This window comes from Miscanthus floridulus, chromosome 8, assembly GCF_019320115.1.
Source record: "Miscanthus floridulus cultivar M001 chromosome 8, ASM1932011v1, whole genome shotgun sequence".
Classification (NCBI taxonomy): Eukaryota; Viridiplantae; Streptophyta; class Magnoliopsida; order Poales; family Poaceae; genus Miscanthus; species Miscanthus floridulus.
Window position 1 is genome coordinate 84,956,939 of NC_089587.1, and position 18,310 is coordinate 84,975,248.

General features: G+C 46.9%; 1 pseudogene; it reads left to right on the forward strand.

Annotated features, from left to right (window-relative positions):
* The window catches only part of LOC136469512 (probable protein phosphatase 2C 58), a 54,763-nt pseudogene that overhangs the window by 11,941 nt on the left and 24,512 nt on the right, over nt 1-18,310 (forward strand).

Sequence of the window (18,310 nt, forward strand, 5' to 3'; positions counted from 1 at the left end):
AAAAGCTATCTACTTGATAGGATGTAATGTAAGGGGCAAGGTTATATGATGCTAAAAGATACTACTTGTATGACCACAAGATACTACATAAAAACTTATCTTGCCCATGCAAATGTCCCCATGTGGCATTATGGATTTAAGCCTTGCTTGCTACAAATTCTTCCCATCACATGGGCAATCCATAATCCACTATCCTCCCTTTCTTGGACCATCACCACTTGTAGACCATTACCACTTTGTAAATTATTATGATCTAGCTTTTGGTCCTATAAATTAATGCTTGCTTTTGGTCCTCCAAATCCCCCCCTTTGGAATCAAACACCAAAAAGGAAGACATTAGTAGCACAAGAGAGGGTCAAACTTTGTGATCCTTTGTATGTAGAGTGGAATAGGTCACAAAATTTAACTCTCACATTATATAGACTAAGCTCCCCCTAAATCTATGCGTACATATGGTAGAAGGCAAAGCATATGCATAGTTGGCAAATTATTGCTTAAGGGAATTTAATCTATATAATGCATGGAGAAAGCATATAAATATCAAAATGAAATCAACATGATGATATTAGTTTAGAAATACCACATGTGGAACCCAATTTGATTTCTACCACTTGCAATAGGTGGTGGATATTTGAAGTATGATGCTTAACTCCGGGGACTCCATTTTCCTTGCAATGAGACTACTACACACATGATAAGCTTAAAAAGATGTTAGTCTCAAAGCATCTAACTTGTAGAGTAACCTCCCCCTAAATTTGTGCACTCAAGTATGAAATACTTGTAGGAAACATGCACATTGATTTTAGAATAAAAAATACCACTTGAAAGATGACATCACATGAGTGTGAAAGTCATTTTCGAAGATGATATTCAGGAGAAATTATCTACAATTTGGACTTTGGCACATATTAGATGAACAATCGAAGGATAAGCTATGTGCCGTGCTCCTAAATACTTTTAAACCTTGTAGATTTGCTCCAAGGGTTAAGAATAAAACCGAGCAAACCTACCATAAGATATACCTAGTGTATACATGACAAAAGACATAAGCATGGAAATGCAAACCTAGGCATGAAATGTAACTAGATGCTTAAAGATATCACTTGTAGGAATTTAAATCTAGTACTACTTGAAGAAAATTGAATCTAGTTACCTAACATGGGAAGGGGAATTTGGGTCCATAGTATTCACTAACCCACTTGGTAATGATTTTGTCCATCATGATGCACCCCATGAAATGCACCCAACCTTTGCCAAGTCTCCAAATTCCCCGAGGTCCATCGGACTTCTCACTTCCCTTTTGGGATCCAAACCTTCTTGGTCCTCTTCATGTTGGAAATGATTTCCTTTGGCGCCCAAAAGCGTTTGACCCTATTGTTGGCTTGCTTGTTAACCTTGATGGCCACCACCTTGTCATTTTTCTTCTTCTTTAACAAGTATGGTGTGGAGGCCTTCTTGTCCACTTTGTTGATGTAGGTGTTAGAGAGCTAGCTTGTTTGCTTCTTCTCTTTCTTCTTTGCTCCTCCCCCATTCTTCACATTGCACTCATAGGACTTGTGACCTTCCTTGTGGCATACATAGCAAACCACGGTTTGTCCTTCATCAAGCTTCTTCACTCCCTTGACGGTGTTATCTTGATGAAGTTGGGCTTGCTTCGCCTTGCCTTTCACTTGAATCAAGTCTTTGGTGAGGCAAGTTACTTCTTGCTTGAGTTGCTCATTCTCCTTTGCAACCTCTTGTGTGCATGTCTCTACAACAACTTTCTCAACATAAACTTGGTTGCACAAAGACGAGTCTAAACATAAATCATTATAAGAAGTAGAGGCATCCGTTTTAGACATGTTAAAGGTAGAACTTTCCTTTTTAGATGCCTTGGTGGGGGTTGTACTAAAGGCTTCAAGATTAGCAACTTTATTAGTTAGCTCATCACAATGTTTGCACATGGTTTCTATTTTAGCAAGCAAACTTTTATAAGCATCTTGTGAGCTAGCTATCTTTTCTTTTAATTTTTCATTTTTCTTTACAAGTTGCTCATCATTGATTGTGCATGTATTTGTTGTTGCACTAGCCTTAAGTTGCTCAATTTTAGTAGATAGTTCAACATTGAGATTAGCAAAGTTCTCATATTGTTCAAGCAAAGTATTATATGCTTCTTGTGAACTATCTAGCGTTTCTTTTATTTTTTCAAGCTTCTTTTGTTGACTAGTGCAAACTTTAGCATAATTAAGATTTTGTTGCACAATTTTATCATAAGAAGGCATTTCATCATCACTATCACTCTCACTAGAGGATGAGCTTTCGTTACCTCATGCCATAAGGCACATACAAGAAGAGCTTGATGATGAGTGCTTATGCCCTCGCCTCTTGTGATGGTGTTCTTCTTCACTTGAAGAATCACCCATGATCTTATTGATGTGAGGGCTTGGTTCTTGCATGCCTTCTTTGTTTTGGGTGTGAGCTTGTTTGGACAAACTTCCACAAAGTGCCCCAACTCACCGCATCCATAGCATCCTCTCTTTCTTTGCTCATTTCTTTGATTGATGAAAATGAGATCTTGGATTTGGATGGGCACACCCTTGACATTGAGCCCTTAGATCATCTTCTCCACCTTGTTGATTAGTTTGATTGATTCTTCATCAAGGTCAGAGGTGGAGGAGGAAGATTCATCATCTTCACTTGAATCTTCATGATGAGGACATGACACCCATGCATATGACCATGTTTGGCTTATGATATGGAGGGGTAGGAGGCTAGCAAGGGTGTCCAAGTCAAGAAGGAGGCCCGAGGCTAATTCGGTTCGAGTCCCCGAGGTGAAGGCCCAAAGCAACTCAAGTTCGAGTCTGTCTCGGCCTCCAGGACCAGTCTGCCTTAAACTAGTCACCCAGGACGCATCCGGATTCTGTTTTTGATGATCCACCTATGGCTGGAAAGCTAATTTGATAAGGAAGCCAATCCAAGTAGCCTCATGTCAAAAGCCCTTCAAAATCAACAGGAATCGTTAAAACAAGTCAGCATCTAGAATCTACCAGGGTGCTGCGACACCATCTTTTGGTCTGTTGGACCATGTATCATGTTTGGGCCCATTAGGGGGCGTGTCTAGGGTCGGTGATGACCCTAAGACCTTTATAATCATACGCCACCGCCGTCATTAGGTTTTGGGTTTTTCTTAGATTGAGGATGATGAGGACTTGGACACTCTTACTGGCCTCCTACCCCTCCATACCTTGTGCCAAACATGGTCATATGCATGGGTGTCATGTCCTCATCATCCTCCCCTTCTTGACAAAAAGCCATCCTCGGTGTCGATTGTGCTTGAAACTAATCCTGCACAACATAAAGGAGAACGGGGTTACGAAGACAAAGGGAACTGAAATAAGTGTGAGAAGGAACATGACCGTGTTTTCAAAAAATTTTAGCAAGCATGTAAACTACATGATCCAAATGCACACGATATATGTCAACACTATCCTACAAAAGATTAGAACTAACCAAAGACAATGCAGGAATAGATAGTCTAGCAGACATAGCTAGCCACCAACAATGCCCCCCTTCTTAGAAGTGAACTTGTTTCTTTGAGGAACATGAGAAAATGTTTGTATTATTATGGCTGCCCTCTAAACGATCATAACCTTGTACAACAAAAGGAAAATTCATATTACTATGAATGTATACTCGATGTATCATATATTGTTCCTTATTGTTATATTTGCCAATAACATAATATGTGTGTTTAGAAAATCAAAGCAAATCAACATATTTAAAAAGGCTCTCCTCCAAACAATCTAGGTTACACAAAACATCAAATTCAATGTAACCCAAAGTATGTAAAGAAGACAACAGTTTGAACTCATCAGTTTTATTAGCAATATGAATAACATGTTTATTTTCAGCACAAGTGACTGGTTCCAAAACATGTAAAACTGAAGCATCATCAACCAATTCATCTTTATCACAAGGAACTTCAAGCAGATTATCATGGGACAGAGATAAATCAAGAGAGGGTTCCACTAACAATTGCTCTATAATAGCATGGTTTGTGGAAAATTTTAGTACATTAAAACATTTCTCACCTTTTGTGAGTGTAGCACCATGAGCATTACCTGTGTTCTCAGCAGGGGTAATAGGTGCATTGTGAAGTGATGATTCTGAATTTACATATGAGGTTGTGTGCTCCTAAGTGAATGATGAGGACATGACACCCATGCATATGACCATGTTTGGCACATGGTATGGAGGGGTAGGAGGCCAGCAAGGGTGTCCAAGTCAAGAAGGAGGTCCAAGGCTAATTCGGTTTGAGTCCCCGAGGTGGAGGCCCAAAGCAACTCAAGTTCGAGTCTATTTCGGCCTCTAGAACCAGTCTGCCTTAAACTAGTCACCCAGGACGCATCCGGACTTCGTTTTCAACAATCCACCTATGGTTTGAAAGATAATTTGATAAGGAAGCCAATCTGAGTGGTCTAATGTCAAAATCCCTTCAGAATCAACAGGAATCATCAAAATAAGTTAGCATCCAGAATCTACCAGGGTGCTGTGACACCATCTTTTGGTCTGTTGGACCGTGTATCGTGTTTGGGCCTTTAGGGGACGCGTCCAGGGTCGGCGATGACCCTAAGACCTTTATAATCATACACCACTGCCGTCATTAGGTTTTGGGTTTTGCTTAGATTAATCTGTCAAGAACAGTTTCATCATTCATCGGTTTGTGAGACCCCAACTTCGTGAGATTAATCATTCATCTGCAATTTGGTTGCTTTCTTTCTTGTTCTTGCTTGTGTTCTTCATTGTGTAGGCAGGGATTAGCCTACTTGGCAAGGTCAATCGGATCCGTGTCTCGGTTGATAACTAGAGGAGTTGTGGTGCTAAGATTGCAGGGTTTGATCTTTCGATCTGAAGCCAGATTGGTGTGTCATTCTTTGCCACAACGATAGTTATCACTACCTGACGGAAGATTAGGATCTCTGTCCCCATTAAGTGGTAATCAGAGCTAAGGTATACCGTCAGGTTCACATTTATCCCCTAGTTTGGAGTGTTTCACATTCGTCCCAAAGTCCAGTGTCATGTTTTTTTCTGTCCTAGAACCTTCCACGCCATAGCCTTTGCATATTTCAGTTTTAGAGTCCGTCGTGTTGAGTTTGTGTCCTGGTCGAGGTCTTGTTACTGGTTAGGTCATGTTAGAGTCCAATTTGTGTGTTTTCCCCTATTGTTTCCATCAAATTCTTGCCGTCGTTACCAATTTTGCGCACATTGTTCCCATTTTGTCCTCTAATTCGGAGCCAATTCTTAAAACTGGTGTAGTTTTCGTATACAAACTCGGATTTTGATGTTCCATATATCAAAATCGACCAGAAAAAAATTTCAGATCCATCCCCATTACTTCATCATCATCATCTTCTTCTTCTTCTTCATCATCTTCACTTGAGGTGCTTGAGCTTGAGCTTGTCTCAACTTGCTTGCCCTTCATCTTCTTTTTCTCGCTACATGCGAGGGCTTTGCCTTTGCTCAATGAAGAGGTTTCATCTTGACCCATCTTATGTGACATTTCAAATGCCACTATCTTGCCAATGACTATGCCCGGGGTTATGGTGCTCAAGTTCTCCATGTTGTAAAGGATGGTGATGATGTTTGCATATTTCTTTTGTGGTAGCACAGAGATGATCTTCCTCACGATGTCCGCATTATCTAGCTTTGTTAATCATATTGAATGGAGCTCATTGATAATTAGATTCAAACAAGAATACATATCATGAACAAGCTCATCATCATTCATTTTAAAGGAATCATAATTTTGTTTAGCTAGACAATGTTTTTACTCATGGACATTACTTGTGCCATCATGAAGCTCTTGAAGCTTTAACCAAATTTCATGTGTCATATTTAAAGTGAACACTTGGTTAAAGACATCCATGTTAAATGATTCAAACAAGCAATTCTTAGCTCTAGCATTGAAATGCATTTCCTTTTCTTCACTCTTTGTGGGTTTATCAGGATTCTTAATGTGTTTCATCCCATCACGAGTGACTCTCCAAACACCCAAATCAACTATCTCAAGGTGACAAACCATTCTAGCTTTATAGTAAGGGAAGTTAGTGTCGTTAAAGTGCAGAGGCCTAGAGGTATCCATCCCAACCACTCTAAATAGCGTCGGCTCAATGGCAGTTAAGCCAAAGGTCCAAATTGAGCCAATCAGCTCTGATACCACTTGTAGGGGACCATGACGCCTAAGAGGGGGGTGAATTAGGCAACTTAAAATTCTAACTCTAAACTATGGCCTATTTTTCTAACCCTAGCAAAACCTATGCAATAGATAAACTATCTAAATGTGCAACTACGATTTTGCTAGTGTGTTGCTATCTCTACCACAAAAGGAGTAATACAATCAATGTAAATGCAGAAGCTAAAGAGCAAGGTAGAGATATGCAAACTTTTGTCAATGACTTTGGTATTTTTATCGAGGTATCGAGAAGCACGCAAACTTTCCCCTAGTCCTCGTTGGAGCCCCTCGCAAGGAATCCCTCACAAGGGCCAAGCTCCCGGTCGAGTAACTCCATGGATAGCCTCGGGCCTTCCCCATGTGCAAGTGGGTCTCTGACGTGCCTTCTAGCAAGCCTCTCCTAGATGCTCCCCGCCATCTTCACTATGAAGCTTTCGACCAAAACACCGTGGGCCTTGTTCCCTTCGGTACACGATGACGGCCACACCAAAAACGGGGTTGGTGTGATCTCACAAGACTACAAGCCCCTCCAATGTACAACAATGGTGCACACAAGCATCGAGTGGTAAAAGGTATGCAAACCTCACTAAACACTAGGCCTAAACCTAGAGCAAGCACATAAGCGGTGGTCTAATCAACCTAAACACTTCGCAAAGCACCTACACTAATCACCTAATGAATCACTAAGCACTATGCAAGTAGAGATCACTAAAATGGTCTATCAACACCCTTGATATGTTTTCTTAGCTCCACACCCTTCAAATGGTAGGTTGGGGTCTATTTATAAGCCCCACTGAGAAAGTAGCCATTGGGGACAAAATTCCGCTTTTCTGCTACTGACCGGACGCTCAGGTCGTCCTAATCGGACGCGTCCGGTCGTCTGGACCGTTAGAGCCATGATCAGCTGATTGGACGCTGCCAACATCTGGTCACTTACCACCGGACATGTCTGGTTGCAATTTTGCCGCTTTGGAACCTCTCTGTACTCGACTGGACTCTGTTGTCCTACGTCTGGTCGATTTGCTTTTTCAGCGTCCGGTCGCTGCTGTTACCAAGCCTCTTGAACGGGGCATCCAGTCACTATGCTACCAGCGTCCGGTCACCTCTGTGAGCTCGTTTCTTCAAGATCTTATGTCTAGCTTGGTTCCTATCTTTGTGCTTAGACTTTGCTTGATATCTTGGGTCTTCTCTTGTGCTTCTAAGGTCTTACTTATGGTGTTGATCATCGGATCATCACGTTGCCTTTGTCCAAGTCATGTCTTGTACCCTATTGAACTACAAAACAATCACTTGCAAATTCATTAGTCCAATTTGGTTGTGTTGGTCATCAAACACCAAAATCCAAAATAAGTAGGCCTAGGGTCCATTTTCCTTACACGAGCGTGCCAATGGCATGGTCCTCTAAGGACTTAAGCCACGCATCTTCGACTGACTCAACAAGTACACCGAGCGATGGGTCACAGAGGTCCTAATGATCCTATAGAGCCTGAGAACGACCCCAAACCGATCCACCGGGTTCACACCCTTCTTCCTGGCCTACGGAGCTAAAGCAGTGCTGCCCTCCGACCTCAATCATGGTGCCCCAAGAGTGAAGGCTTTCGACCATGACCGAGCCATGGAGGCTCAGCAAGACGCAGTCGACCTACTTGAGGAGGCCCATGAAACGACCGTCGTCCACTCCGCTCGCTACCAGCAAACTCTCCGTAGGTACCACAAAAGGAAGATCAGGGGGATGATCCTCGAAGTCGGTGATCTCGTACTTCGGAGGACCCAATCAATGAAGGAGAAACACAAACTCTCTCCACCATGGGAAGGACCCTATATGGTAACCGAGGTGATCCGACCGGGCGCCTATCAACTGAAGGACGACAACAGCAACGTTCTCACTAATACTTGGAACATTGAACAACTACATCATTTTTCCCCTAAATTCGGTCTTACCGCTTTTGTTCAACACTTGCTCCTGTAAGGCACCCCAGCCCAAACACTTTTAGCCTGGGTCACTCGAGGGCTCCATGAGGGTACAATACTAAATACTACCTCTCTTTTTTACTATCACATGGTAAAAACTTTTTTCTTCCAAATAAAAGCGTATTATGTTCCTTTGATTACCCTACATGACTTTGTTCTTACTCCGATCGAGCGCACCCCGCCACGACCTATGGTTACAAGTAGCCGAGCCTCGCGGGCCATGCCTAGGTTCTCAAAAGTTGTAGCCTACGAAACAAACGGGCAGGTGCGATAAAGAAAGGATAAAAACAAAGCTATGCTAGGATAAAAAACAAGAAACAAATAGTGAGTCTATCACAAAATAGAACTGATGTATTCATTGATATAAAAAACTATTCACACGGGGGCTCCCCCACGAACTTAATGATTACATTTTCTGACTACTTCTACTCCAAATACTACTGTGGCTGCTCGGCGGTATCAGCTGATCCCAAAAGAGAGGCCATAGCACATGTCACTGGGCATAACCACCGCCGCAAGGGCCCCACCCGGTTCCACTCCCTCAACTTTAGCGAACACAATGGGTACCTCAAGGGCATCGCACCCATAGATGCTCAGCAGAAGAGCATGGAGCTCCTAACCTTCTCATGCAGTCGAGGCAGCTCCTAGGCGAGGACGCTGCCTGCCGAAGTATGGCCACCATGGCTAGAGGATGTCTCATCAAACTTTATGAACTGGCCAATCTAAGCAGTTGTAGGGACAAAACCTCCTACCAGCGTAGTCCTGAGCATCTTCCCCTCTGACAAGGCTCACTCAGAGAAGATTTGCCAAAAGGAGTCCATGTACAGCTCCATCCGAATGAAGGCCTCGCAGACGGTGACAAAGCCAGCGACCTACGGCACCCTCCAGTGCGCCTCCTCCTTCGACGGAACTAGCCCCTTCTCGGCGAAGGCGGCCAGCACCATCTCATCTATGTTGGGGGACCTCCAACTCGACATCATGCTTTAGAATCATGAACGGGTCTGTGAGTTCTCCTTTCCTTCTCCCTTCCCCTATTTGAAGAAGAGGCTAAGTAGTTGAGGAAAGGTGAAAGGATTGGGGTGAGAAACCCTCTCCCTTCCCCCATTCAATGCGGATGGCAAACGACGGGACGTGCCCTGACCGATGGGACGCGCTCTGCCTGATGGAATTGCGCCTGGTCAGACAGGACATGGCCTAGGTATGGCCCACCACTACCGCAAGACCGAACACGAGAAACAAAGCACCACCTCATGTAGGCGGCCCTCTGCCTTCCTAGGTAGGACTTGGAAAGGCCCAACTATGGGATCTCCGACCAGGAGAGACCACCAGGCTTCCTGAGTCAATCGAACGGCTTAGGAAAACACCAAGAGATAGGTAAGGAGCAAAGGGATGCCCCATGTGGGCCATGCCTACTCTATCATGAACGACGAGCATGGATCCCAGTCGGACATTTTCGGTTGGAGCTCTTCAAACCCCATTACTTGAGTCATCAAGGTAACATTACCAACCCCCGCTATATTCTTTATATAATCATTCATACATCCATACATGCATTCATTCATTCCATACATCCATGCCCCCAGATGATTCTACCCGAATTGTTTGGGGGCTCGAGGGCTAAGGCATCGTATATGCAGTTAAATGCATCACAACACTCTATGTTGCGTCATGAAGCGGCAGTTGCCTCATTCAACATGAGCAACGACTGACCGAGGTTCGAAGGCTAGCCCATGAAGGGCTCGAGGCCGCCTCGTGTCAAACAGAGCTAGGGGGGAAACGTAGATGAGCCCCGAGCATCCCTCACCCAGGGTCATCTCAACCTTCTCGTTTGATCCCAAACCTCTACCAAACCCATAGAATCTCCATCGAGGGGAGGCCAGTGGGCCATCCAGGTTGGTCTCTAGAGCAACCTAGGCATCTGCCGGGTTATAGGTTAAGAAGCAGTGAAATGTCACAAGAGGGCTATATCGACCTTGTCACGAACGACGGACCCAGATTTCACTCGATCATACCTGTTAGCGAGCTCACCGAGCGCGTCACTCAAGCCCGAGCCATCGAGGCAAGCGACATTAGCTCAGCCCCTATGGTTGCGAGAAACCGAGGATGAGGTAATGCACAAAACTCAACCGACCCCTATCAAAGCCCAAACAGGGCTCACAGGCTCAAGACACCTAAACTGCCTTGGTTGTGCCCGACACGTGTGCCTGACACTAGGATCCACGAGCTCTGTCTCGCCTGATCCCTAAAAATTACCTCGGCTATGCCCAATGCGTGCGCCCCACGCTAGGATCTGCGAGCTCCGTCTTGCTCGATCCCTAAAAACTACCACGACCTGTGCCCGACGTGTGCGCCCGACACCAAGATCCATGAGCTTTGTCTCGCCCGATCCCTAAAAAACTATCTCGACTGTGCTCGACATGTGCGCCTGATGCTAGGATCCACGCGCTCCATCTCTCCCGATCCCTAAAACATTCGATGTCAGGATCCATGAGCTCCGTCTCACCCAATCTCTGAAAACTACCTCGATCCCTAAACTGCCCGCTGACAAAACCCCCCAGACGATTATGCCCGAATCGCCTGGGGGCTCGGGGCCTACACCTGTGGGTGCACTCGTGCACACCCACTGACAAAATGAAACTTCCCCCGCTAGCAACACAAAAAACCCCCCAGACGATTCTACCCGAATCGCCCGGGGGCTCGGGGGCTACACCCATGGGTGCGTTTGCGCGCACCCACCATCAAAATAGTAATCCCCTAGATGATTCTACCTAAATCGCTCAGGGGCTCAGGGGCTCCTGTCAGGTTCATAAACCCAAGGTCCCTCATGGACTGGCTTCCCAACAAAGACTCGGCCCAGCAGATGATGTTGTGAACGACGCACAACTTATGGGCTGACCCAAATACCTTAAACGACATTGAAGGGCAATCCAGTCTCCGACCGGAAGGCCTGGCCAAGAAGGAATGGCGCCCGCTTCCGACTCTGGTCTGCCTCTCTGACTGGAAGGCCTCGCCTCCGACTCCAGCCACCTCTCTAACCAGAAGGCCTAGCCAAATACCACTTCCAACTCTGACCCACGTCTTCAACTGGGATGCGCCAAACCCCTGCTCACTGCTCTTCTCCAACTGGCGCAATTAGAGCTGACTAGGACCAACTGACCGGGGACGCCCGCTCGATAAGGACCAGGCAACAGACGAAGAAAGTAAGGCAGGGCACCCAAGTCAACCGCAATACCAAGGACCATACCCTATACACTTGCCGAATAGTACCCTACGACCTTCCTGGCATGATAGAACCCAAGCAGTGTTGTAGGCGCTAACATTTCCCCTACAGTGTTGTGGGTGCCATAAACTCCCACACCAGACAAACACGGTAAAGCTCGCCCCACGTGCCTCTGAGGCATCAACAGTGTTGTGGGCACCGACATTTACCATACTAGGCAAACATGGTAAAACCCCTTGCATGACTTTGGGTATTAATAGTATGGTAGGCATCGACGTCTGCCATACCTGAAGAAGACTATATGACCTCCTACATGCATCTGACATTAACGGTGTTATGGGCACCTATAATCATCCTATACCCGATAGCGTGGGCAACAAGACTTAGCATATGTACACTCTCTCCCTCTCACTTGTAAAGCCATCATGTCCATCTATAAAAGGGGATGCGCTCTCTCCCAAATAGGGGGATCAATTAGTTCACTAGGACACAACAACAGAACCACTAGGTTCAAACCATAAGCACACACTCAAACACTTAACACATAGCAGAGCTCCCATCACTCTCGGCCCCTTAGACCAGAGTCCGATCGGACCTCTTGTACCCCCCATCTTTCTCCTTCTTGTTTGTAACCCCACTGCAAACTTCGAGCACCTGGGCTCAAGAATAAAGTCACCGACCGACTCAAACTGGACATAGGTTACGTTGCCTGAACCAGTATAAACCCTGTGTCATTGAGTGCTAGGCCACATCCGATCACAACATATGACAAAACTACAAATATTTACGTGTTGGTCACTTTCTGCATCAACAACTAGCATAATAGAAGGCTTGATTTGGTCCCCTAAAGCAAGTGATTCAAATGATAGATATGATGATTGGGCTTTTGAGGAGGTAATATGGAACTGGCATGGATCCATAATTCTATACTCATTGTCCTATGTCTAGGAGAGCTTGCCATCTACCTTTTTTCAATTAATTTGGCACAGTCATTGGATTTCTTTCTAAAAGTGTTGCATCACTGGATTATTATTAATAAAGTTTCTTTATTCTCCTTTATTTTTTTGCTAAAATCATTCATGGCAGAAACTTGTCTAAGAGTAGTGTCGATGTTTTGAATAGACACCAACTAGAAAATTTATATTTGTTGTGCGTTAGCCTCGGATGGTGTACTAAAGGACACAAGGTTTATACTGGTTCGAGCAGAATGTCCCTACGTCTAGTTTGCTGGTGCTCGTGTTATTAGTACTAAAAAAGGTTCCTAGTAGGGGGTACAAACGGTCGAGAGAGGGATAGGTCCCAAGTCTCTGATGAAAAGGTCAAAAGGATGCCAAGAGCTCGGTTGCTGCTTGGCTATGTGTTGTGTGTGGAATCGATCCGTCCCCCTAGTGGGGTGCCCTGCCCTCCCTTTTATAGATCAAGGGGGAGCAGGGAATACAGATGGGAGAAAGAGGAAAAACCAGAGGGTAGAGAAGGTCCTTTGAAGGAGCTGTGTCTTCCTTTCCCCTTGTGCCTACGCTACTGACATGGCAGACCATGTCATGGATGGCATGTTTGCTGATCCTAATGGGGCCATGCCCTAGCCTCATTCAGCAAGTGGGTACGTCGCATCCTACATCGGTGGACGGTGCGGCATGCTAGGGAGCCGAGCTATGACCCTATGGGGAGTAGACGGAGAAGTGACCATATTGAAAGGTCCTAATGGCTAGAGGGGGGTGAATAGCCTAATAAAAATTTCTACAACAATACTTACCAAAATGGTTAGACAATTGTGAGGCGAAGCAAGTGTTGTGCTAGCCTACTCAAAATGCAAGCCACCTCCCGCAATTCTAGTTTAGATAGTATCTATCCACACAATAGCTATGACACTACCCTATGTTAGTGTGCTCTCAAAGGCTAACTAAAGAGCCACACCAACCAAGCAAGCAAGCTCTCACAACTAGCTACACTAAAGAGCTTGACAACTAGTTAGCGGTGATGTAAAGAGAATGATCAAGAAGGTTATACCGCCGTGTAGATGAAGGAACCAATCAATCACAAGGATGAATAACAATGAAGACCAATCACCTCGGAATCAATGATGAACACAATGATTTTTACCGAGGTTCACTTACTTGTCGGCAAGCTAGTCCTCATTGTGGCGATACACTCACTTGGAGGTTCACGCGCTAATTGGCTTCACACGCCAAACCCTCAATAGGGTGCCACACAACCAATACAAGATGAGGATCACACAAGCCACGAGCAATCCACTAGAGTACCTTTTGGCTCTCCGTCGGGGAAAGGTCAAGAACCTCTCACAATCACCATGATCAGAGCCGGAGACAATCACCACTCTCTGCTCAACGATCCTCGTTGCTCAAAGCCATCTAGGTGGCGGCAACCACTAAGAGTAACAAGTGAAATCAACAGCGAAACATGAACACTAAGTGCCTCAAGATGCAATCACTCAAGCAATGCACTTAGATTCTCTCCCAATCTCACAAAGATGATGAATCTATGATGGAGATGAGTGGGAGGGTTTTTGCTAAGCTCACAAGGTTGCTATGTCAATAAAAATGGCCAAAGGTGTGAGCTTCAACCGGCCATGGGGCTTAAATAGAAGTCCCCACGAAATAGAGCCATTGTACCCCTTCACTGGGCACAACGCGGGCTGAACGGATGCTCTGGTCATATTGACCGGACGTTGTACCTCAACGTCCGATCACCTGACGACAGCCACGTGTCCCAATCTCAATGGTCACTTGAGTTGACCGGACGTAGCATTATAACTGACCGAACGCAGAGCCACCAGTGTCCGGTCATTTCCAGTAAGGTACTAGAAACGCATTTTGCCCACTGGACGCGTCTAGTCATGCACGATCGGACCCTGCCATCATCCGGTCAGAGACCCTAGCCTCTGTGCGCTGCCCGACAATAGGACCGGACACACCTCGCCAGCGTCCGGTCGCTAAGCGACCTAGCATCCGGTCGTTTGACCGACACCAGCATCTCTGCTGTTACAACTAACCGGACGTGCCGGTTCCTCTAGGACCAGCGTCCGGTCACCTTGTGACCAGCAAGACTAACTTCTTTTCATCTCTAACTTCTCCACCCTTGCTCAAATGTGCCAACCACCAGGTGTATCACCTTGTGCACATGTGTTAGCATATTTTCACAAACATTTTCAAGGGTGTTAGCATTCCACTAGATCCTAAATGCATATGCAATGAGTTAGAGCATCTAGTGGCACTTTGATAACCGCATTCTGATACGAGTTTCACCCCTCTTAATAGTATGGCTATCAAACCTAAATGTGATCACACTCACTAAGTGTCTTGATCACCAAAACAAAATAGCTCCTATGGTTTATACCTTTGCCTTGCGCTTTTTATTTTTCTCTTTCTTCTTTCCAAGTCCAAGCACTTGATCATCACCATGGCATCACCATCATCATGTCATGATCTTCATTTGCTTCATCACTTGGAGTGTGCTACCTATCTCATGATCACTTGATAAACTAGGTTAGCACTTAGGGTTTTATCAATTTACCAAAACCAAACTAGAGCTTTCACATATGTTCGTCACTGTAGATGATGTGAGTTCCCTTCTAGATTGTAGTGGTTGTCGTATATTTATGTTAGGATTCATGTCCGAGGGCTGATGGCAGCGCCCACAACACTGTAAGGAAAAAGTCGGTGCCTACAACACTGTTTAGGCTTTGTCAAGCCAGAAAGGGCTTAAAGAGCTCATCCCATCATATCCTGATGGTACCTTCCTACAGGCATGCAGGGCATGGTCCTCGGTATTGCGGTTGACTTCAATGTCCTGTTGTACCCTATGCTCATCATTATAAAGGAGTAGGGTGTAGTCAACGGGCGAGGCGGAACTAGCCCTAGGACGTCGAGCGAGGCGGAGTCTGACCCTAGGGGGTCGGGCGAGGTAGAGCTAGCCCTTAGGGGTCAGGTGAGGCGGAGCTAGCCCTTAGCCATCGGGTGAGGCAGAGCTAGCCCACGAGGGTTGGGCGAGGCGATGCCCATCCTTGGTCATCGAGCGAGGCAGAGCTAGCCCTTAGCCATTGGGCGAGGCAGAGTCCAGCCCTTGGGGGTCGGATAAGGTGGAGCCAACCCTTAGGGGCTGAGCGAGGCACGACCAACCTCCGTTCGTATGGACAACAAGTGCAGTTACATTCTTGTCTGCTTGAAAGCATCGACATTTGATGGTTATTAGCTTCATCTCATTGGGTATCCCAGTATTAGGTCCCCGATAGTAGCGCCTAGGCCCTCGGGTGATTCGGATAGAATCGCCTGAGGGTGATTTGACTTGCTAGAGGGTGCGCACAAGCGCACCCGATGGGTGTAGCCCCCGAGTCCTGGGTGATTCGGCTAGAATCGCCTAGGGGTTTTTTGATTTGACTGAGGGTGCGCGCGAGCGCACCCATCGGGTGTAGCCCCTGAGCCCTCGGGTGATTCGGATAGAGTCGCCCGGGGGATATTTTAGACCCTTCGTGTGTATGGATGTAAGATTTGGTGTTTTGACAACTAGATAGCTCAAAGGGAACCCTGGTATCCCATTCATGGGGATTCATCCACGGCCAGCCCAATTGAGGCTCAATCGTGGATCGAGACTCCCTTGAGGTTCATATGCTCGAGTTCTGGCTAGTTGCGGGCCCATCCCTCGTTGGGATGACCGTCGAAACTATTGGGCCAGCCCTCAAACTCCTAGGCCTAGGTGCGCTGGAGAAATGGTTCTTGACTCGTATCCCCTCTATGGGAAAAGAGTCCTAATCTGCCCGAGAAGGCGAAATGTCTGGTGCGACTTTTGGTGGGAAAGGATAGGGATTATGGACGCATATCCCACGATGTGACGTGGTGATGTATCATGGCAGGCACAGAGATCTAGGAGGATGGTTGCCCTTCTCGCATCCGTCGCCCCTATAAAACCAAGGGGTTCGCCCCTAGGGTTTCGTACTTTGCCTTCTCGCTTTTGCATCTACAACTTCTACCGCCAATCGGCTGAGCCTCCCGCACCCACATTGCAGCCGCCGTCAAGCTCGCATCCACCACTTCCCAATTGTTCTATGGAGCCATGGTGTAGATCCGACATCACCCCTCAATGCCTGGAGGGCCTCATTCGCTGTGGCCACCTTTGCCTGCTGACCGCCGCCGAGGAGTGGTGGCTGCCCGGCAATGACGATGAGCCATCGCCACCCAAAGGTTATGTTGTGTCCTTTGCTCGCTTTCATGAGCAGGGATTTGCCATCCCCACCCACAAGTTCCTTCGAGGGCTACTGGATTACTATAAGGTGGAGTTGCATCACCTTTCTCTCAATTGGGTCCAACACATTACGGCGTTCATCGCCCTGTGTGAGGGGTTCTTGGGAATTAGTCACCACTTTGACCTATGGCGGTATCTCTTTGTCGTCAACCTTTTGAAGAAGCGGGTCGGGTAGCAAGAGCTGAGCATGCCAGTGGGATATGTCGGCATTCATGTTCGTAACAACCAGGTGAATGAATACCCGTCAATGCGTCTGTCGACCTCCAATAAGGGGTGGCATTCGCATTGGTTTTATGTCAAAGACAACATTGCCGCCCCCTTGCCAGCATTCTCTAGGCGCGTCATCGAAGAGGTACCAAAGTTGTGAAAGTGGGGTGTCCTAGACAAAGCCAAGAAGAAGATCAAGGGCCATCTCGCCGCCCTCCAAACTCTGAAGGAGAGGGGCGTGAAGGGATCGGGGATCATCGGTGCCTACCATACATGGAGGGTGGCGCCACTGATGAGCCGCGTGCTTCCCCTGTACCTGATGGTGCTCGTAGCATCGCTCAAAAGGACGGTGCTTGTCGACGAAGTACTCCCTCCTCTAAAGTGGCGCAACGCATCAAGGAGGTGATGGAGCCTTTGAAGGACAACACCGGCATTGTCCTTGATTTCATGTACCTGGTGCCGGGGCAACCCCCAATGCGGCCAGAACTAGGGTTCAATGACTTTGTAAGTTCCCTTTCCCCGTGCTTCCTTTTACTTGAATTCCCGACCCCTTGATGCTGACCTCAGGATAGCAGGACCAGCCAAAGAGACTTGTCTTAACGGATAGCCCAGCTCCACTGCCGAAGGACCCGCTTATGGCGATGGCAAATCGCACCATGACCGAGTGGGATAGAAACACAAAGGAGTTCAAGAGGAAGAAGATGCTTCAAAAGCAGCATGCAAGAGAGTGAGGAGAGGAGACAGATAGTGATGACGACGACGGCAATGACGATGAGGACTATGATGAGGTAGTTGCCAACATTAAGTGGGGTGACCTAGGAGGCAAGGACGCGCTGACAGGTGCCCACTCATCAATGCAGGGACCCTTCCTATTCCACATCGAGGAAGATGTGGCCATGAGGCCGAAGGAGGCGGGCTAGACTGTTGGCCCATCCTCAGGACCGGTGGGAGCGGACGAATCCACCGCCATGCCTAGGGTGCCGGTGGAGGGGGGTGGCTCCACTACCGTGCCCCATGAGCTGATAGGGGTGGATGGATCTACCGCCACGCTCGAGGTATTGACAAAGAGGGGTGGCTCTGTCGTCGCACCCTCGGAGGCAACGGAGATGAGCCCCTCTGCCCGGGAGCAGGGGGGTAGCCTCAAAATGGTCCCGCCTAGATGAATTGGAGCAGGAATCTAGGGGTTCATCCCCAAAATGACCCTACCATCAAACAGCGCTGGCGTAAGTCACTGATTCCTCTGTTTTTTTGTTTTTTTGTTTTTCAGTGTGACCTTATGCCTTTTAACTCTTGTAGAGTCTTAAGACGGGGCCGTTCTTTGGCGCTGGCGCCCAAGAAGAGCGTTGCTCTTTAGGCGGGATGGGCGCCGTCGCCTGATGTTGCTCCTATTTTGGGTAGGAGCGGAGCCAATGTTGCAGCCTCGTCGGTTGATCAGGCGCCGCTTG